Below are 6085 nucleotides of genomic sequence, written 5' to 3' on the forward strand. Positions count from 1 at the left end.
TCCCATCCCCGCATCTGTGAATTTTTTTTAATTCTAGTCCACGTCCCCACTTAAATCGGAAAATGCCCGCCCCATGGGGCGCGGAGCAGATCCCCTTTTTTGCGGCTTTAACTGCCAAACCTATTTATATCCAGAGAATTTATATGATAAGTGGGCTTCCATGTACACTTGCGGGACATCCACCTTTGATATTTGATCCATTTGATCCAAAAGGAGATCCCTTTTTCAACTTTCTAAGAGGATGTTGTTTGATCAAATATCAAGGATGGATGCCCCGCATGTGTACATGCACGCCCACTCATCATATGAAATCTAGTATATCCTTAGTGTGAATCGTTTCTATCCTTAGCATAGATTTTAGGAAAGTTTGTTGGAAGAGGCAAGTTTTTATTAAGGTGACCGGGCAAACATGTCCATACTAATCCAAAAGATCAAAGAGATCCTTGGCCTTTACTACTTGCTCCTGTCCTTATCTGTAGAGTTGCCTTTGTAGCAAGGCTGCGCAAATCCACACCGTATATTTCATCACGTCACACTCCCATACTGACCCTTGATTTTCTATATAAGGACCTCAAAAAACTACTTATTGATCCAAAGCCTTCTTCCATCGCATCCCTTTCTTACTTTATTGAATTGGGGAAACAAGTCTGCCAACAATCTTCTAATCATCCAAAATCATTCAGTTACTACAAAAGGTGATCTTATTTCCTATGAAATGCTAGTCTTTGAGTATTCTATTTATCAGAAGTACAGGTTCGTTTATAAAAATGTGTTTTAGTATAGACTGTTTTGTCATATTTTTCCCTAGATCTATTGTTTAATGGCTTCCTTAGATCTATGTACTTATTTCTTTTATACCACTTTTTTGTTCGTTCTTGACGTGCAGAAAGGAAGCAAAGGAAGAAGGTGTGATTTGGACTATTTGTTGGAGGGGCAGAGGAAGAGAGCTTGATGAGATTGATAAGATTTCATGTGAATTGGTAAGAAGTGGGTAAGGCAATTGTTCTCTCTTTGATTTTATTCGGACCCGAGTTTGATTTTGTCGTGAAGTTATTGTTTGGACTGGACAAGATGATTGGTGGACTAGATGGGATAACTGAGGGGAGAAATAATTTCTATTTCACAATTGATGGAGGAGTGAGGGAGCTTGATACAAAGGAGCTTCTTGGTTGGAACAAAAATAAAGATGGCATAATGAAATGATTTGTTCATGGAATGGGTGACATAGGAAAGAAGACTCTTAGTCAACTTGTTTACAACGAGCGTGGATTTATAATACTAAATTATAAATTTTTGACTTAAGTTGAATTATAAGGGTCTAATTTAGATTTGTTTGATATGATTTTCATCTTGTTTAAGGGCGACTATTTAGAGTTATAAAATAATAAGTAAATTGTCATATTTTGAAGAGGAGCCCGAGGGAACTTGTGATATTTAGATGAAGAATTCCAGGAAATCTGATGGGTATTTTTTTATGTTATCTTGTAACATTTTATTTTTTTTAATCTTTGTCAATGAGAGTGTTTAGAGTTACAAGATATTGGTAAAGAGATTGTAATGAAATGTAATATAGGGTATTTTCATGAATATTTTAGGAAAATAAATTGTGAGATCTTCTTCATGTCTTTTATCCTTCTTCTTGAGCGATGATAAGTTTTCAGTGCATTTGAAGTAACATTTTTTTTTTAAAACCAGTCTTTTGGTAAAAATAATAATGAATGGCTTGAGTTGGAAAAGTTTGCATGATTTAATCTGATTCGTTTCTGGAATAAATTACTACAAGAAATATAGGCTATGGCGTCGAATTTATGTAACGGTCACACAAAATGACTTATACTGAATATTGACCAATTCATATAACCGTTGCCCCATTAATGATTTAGGCGGCAATGTTAGGCCGTATACTAAAAATGCGTATAACGGCGACTTAATATAACCATCCCCAATGCGACAATTTGGCAGCAACAAACATTATCTATCACCCATATGTTTAGCATAAAAATATATTGAAGGAATCGTTTTTGTGTCCATCACTAAACCTTCACTAATAATAATCCTAACCCTCCGATATTTAGAGCCTATATAATGTGTAGCCCCACTATAGATCTGAGGGTTGGAATCATCATGTGGAGATGATCTACGGTGTATGCCATATTTGCATTGTGGTCTAGTATATGTATGGCTTGAATCATCTTCTTAGGTTGGCCCAATATACTTTACGAAAAATATGGACTTCACTGCGCTCACCGTCTAAATCTCTTCATTTGAAACCATGCACGTCATAATTGTCGAGCTTGAATTTAAGCATAAAGCAAATCTACTACGACTTTGCACAGCAACGGAGAAAACTTAAATGAGGGCTCCAAAGGGTAGCTAGTGAACATATTGTTCCAAACAGAGAAACCCAAAATCATAAAATAAAAAAAGATATAAAATAGATATACGAATCTATAACCGAAAATCCCAACAAAAATAGAGGAATTCATAAATCTTAAAGCCAACGCCATGCATGTATGGAATTCATAAATCTTAAATCATCACTACCGTCAAATTGGAGAACATGCCATTGATCTAGACCAACCAATTTGTGGGCTTCCATAAGTTGCGATCGGATTCTCGAGGGGGCAAGCACACGTCAAAATACCAAGGGGGTCTATTAAGGGTGTTAAAATACCCTGATGGTCCCTTGGATCCAAATGGTTTGAATATTAACGGAAAGGATTTGGGCACAATAGGCATGGATTGGCTTGCATCCATTGCAAAAGGCATTTCTGCAGATGGTCTTTTACAAGGTAGTTGGTCTGACATTGCAAAAGGCATTTCTGCAGATGGTCTTTTACAAGGTAGACCGACAAAGAACACCGTGGCTGCTAGTCCTATTTCATGTGCCATGGTATAACAGTAACAAAGCTCATCATGGCGAAGGGAACTACATGATGGCTGCCATGGAGCCATTGCTATATGCCGCCGGTGTGGATATTGTGCTTGCTGGCCATGTACACGCCTATGAGCGCTCGGTAATCCAGCAGTGGTTTCGACCGTTGTTTTGAATTCTTTATTTTTAACTCTATAACACTTGGTTGCAATAAGGTTGATTTTGTTTGCTTATCAGAGACGTATCAACAATGGAAAACTAGATCCTTGCGGTCCTGTGCACATAACCATTGGTGATGGAGGTAACAGGGAAGGTTTAGCTCAAAGGTAAAGGCTCTCCTTGTTTACCAAGCACATGTTTTTATTTGATTAGTTATAAAATGGGTAGTTTTCTCTTTGTATTTGATGTCTATATGAAGAAACCACCAAAATCATGCTTTTAGACTTTGCCTGGATTCGACCGGATCTCTTTGAGTTCTTCGGGTGGCAACTGGCAACTGTCCTCTTAGTGAGCCCTAGAAGGCACAAAACTTCAACAAAAAACTTGTGGGTGTCATTAAAGATGGTGTGATCAATCAACTATTTTAACAGTTTATAAGATCATTGTAAACTTAAAATCTGGTGGGTTTTCAGTTTTATGAATGAGCCAGGGCTTCTCACCTGGTGATGAATGGATTTGCAGATATATACAACCAAAACCAGATTGGTCTGTCTTCCGCGAAGCAAGTTTTGGTCACGGAGAACTCAAGATAGTGAATTCAACTCATGCATTCTGGAGTTGGCATAGGAAATGATGATGACGAGTCAGTACAGTCAGATCAGGTGTGGATAAATTCGTTGGCTGGATCAGTGTGTATGGCTGATAAGAAGCCCGTGAACAGGAGATTCCTCGTTGTTCCTTAGGAAGGGAGTTTCTGGTTCTGTAAGTAAAAACTCTGCAAGGATATAACACTGTGTATATATATGCGATAAAAGAATAGGAAGAGTGTTGTATCATTTTTAGTCAGATGAGGACACCTTAGATTCTTAGTTTGGTTGGACACAGTTAATGCTGCCTTTTCTGGGGTTTCTTGGTGCTTTTTTGAAGAGAATTATTATGTATTGTTCAAACTCTGCAAGGATATAACACTGTATATATATGTGATATAACCATAGGAAGATTGTTGTATCATTCTGTCAGATCAGGACACCTTAGATTCCTAGTTTGGTTTGACACTAAATTGATGCTGAGCAGTTGCCATTTATATGAATGCAAACAAAAATGGAATTATCTTCTTGGATCTCCTCTTAATTGGGCATAAAATCTATTTTTCAAACAGCTCGACAGACTGGCTGGAGCATAATATCCCAGATAATTGGTTAGTTAGGTCCCAGATAATTGTTCAGTAGTTTATGCGATGGACGCAAGGAAATCCCTTAAAGTTAATATCTATACATGGGTTTTGCTAGGAATCATTACAAAAGGCATTTTACGGGTCGGCTGTTGCCTGAGAGAGTACCCACCTCAGTTGAATTAAATGAATAAGACAAAATATGTTGAAAAGTAAGCCTAGGTGGCTGGTCTCTCATGCAACAGCCGTGAAATGCCTTCTGTGATGGTCCTAGTGCACGGAACCAGATAAAAAAGGTGGGGCCCAACAGTTTAAGAATGTACCTACATCTAGGGGTTGCAGAGGGAAGAATGTTGCATTCATCATCCCCGTCCCTACCTGAGTGGAAATTCCCCATCCCCATGACGGGGATGGAAGGGCATCCCGTCCCCACCCCGCCAGGAAAATCCAATACTCGTCCCTTACACGCACACTATAGGAAAAAAAATTTCGTCCCATCCTCGCCCCACTATAATTACAGTTTCTATTTTTTTTTAATCTAACCAAATAATTACTAAATAAGATTCCAAACTTCCAAACTAAAATATAACACTTTATGAAGGTGTATCGTAATATTGATTATATATGGATATTTATGTAAATTTTATAGACGAGATTGAAGGAGGGGACGATGCGAGAGCGATTCCCATCCCCGCTTCGGTGAATTTTTTTTGGATTCTAGTCCCTGTCCCCACTTAAATCGGAAAATCCCCGCCCTAGGGGGCGCCGAGCAGATCCCCTTATTTGTGGGTTTAGCTGCTAAACGTATTTATATCCTGAGAATTTATATGATGACTGGGCTTCCATGTAGACATGCGGGACATCCACCTTTGATATTTTATCCATTTTATCCAAAAGGAGATCACTTTTTCAACTTTTTAAGAGGATGCTGTTTGATCAAATATCAAGGATGGATGCCCCGCATGTGTACATGCACGCCCACTCATCATATGAAATCTACTATATCCTTAGTGTGCATCTTTTCAATCCCGAGCGTAGATTTTTGGAAAGTTGGTTGGAAGAGGCAAGTTTTTATTAAGGTGACCGGGCATACATGTCCGTACTAATCCCAAAGATCTAAGAGATGACCTTTACTACTTGCTCCTCTCCTTATCTGTAGAGTTGCCTTTTTAGCAAGGCTACGCAAATCCTCACCGTATATTTGATTACGTCACACGCCCATACTGACCCTTGAGTTTCTATATAAGGACCTCAACACCCTACTTATTGATCAAAAGCCTTCTTCCATCGCATCCCTTTCTTACTGTTAGCCCAAGGATTCCCATGGGTTCAACTATTCACCTTACCTTCTTTTTTTATGCTAGCAAACCCAAATTGATTAGTCTTTATGGACTAATATGTTGCCGTGGGGTTGTGCCTTAAACAAGAAATGCATATGTCATATCGCCATTACACAATACAACACAACAGAAGGCTTGAGGATCAACATGCGCAAAGTAACTAAGAGAGCTTGCACACATTGGAGGAATCATCCTTGGAAGATTTCGAAGAATAAATCTCAACTTAAAGATCCTAGAAGCATGCGTTCACAATGCCAAGAGGAGCTAGAAGATGATTAAGTGTTGGTGACTATCTCAAGCATTCAATGTGAAGATGATTCAAGAAGAGAATTCACATGTACCAAACCAATATAAAGTGTTCAATTGCAAGCCCAAGAGCCCAATGACCTTTGAAGCCAATACGATCAAGGTGCTAAGTAGTTTATCCTTCTAGATTGTACTGGAGATCTCTTTCAAGTGGTTTTGCATTTCAAAGTGTTTTCTAAACCTCCATTAAAACCAAACTTGAAACCTATTTGTGTTACATTCAAAATCATTTTC

The 6085-nt window shown here is 38.4% G+C and overlaps 1 long non-coding RNA gene across 1 annotated transcript; it reads left to right on the plus strand.

Annotated features, from left to right (window-relative positions):
- Positions 1–2848: 2848 nt before the first annotated feature.
- Positions 2849–4104, plus strand: LOC143856562 (uncharacterized). The gene is made up of 3 exons (XR_013238274.1): positions 2849–3017; positions 3113–3201; positions 3557–4104. It is a non-coding gene; the product is annotated as an uncharacterized LOC143856562 (long non-coding RNA).
- Positions 4105–6085: the final 1981 nt, after the last annotated feature.

The sequence above is a fragment of the Tasmannia lanceolata genome, unplaced genomic scaffold, assembly GCF_043159265.1.
Source record: "Tasmannia lanceolata isolate RefF3 unplaced genomic scaffold, GAP_Taslan_0.1 ptg000023l, whole genome shotgun sequence".
In the NCBI taxonomy this organism is placed as follows: domain Eukaryota; kingdom Viridiplantae; phylum Streptophyta; class Magnoliopsida; order Canellales; family Winteraceae; genus Tasmannia; species Tasmannia lanceolata.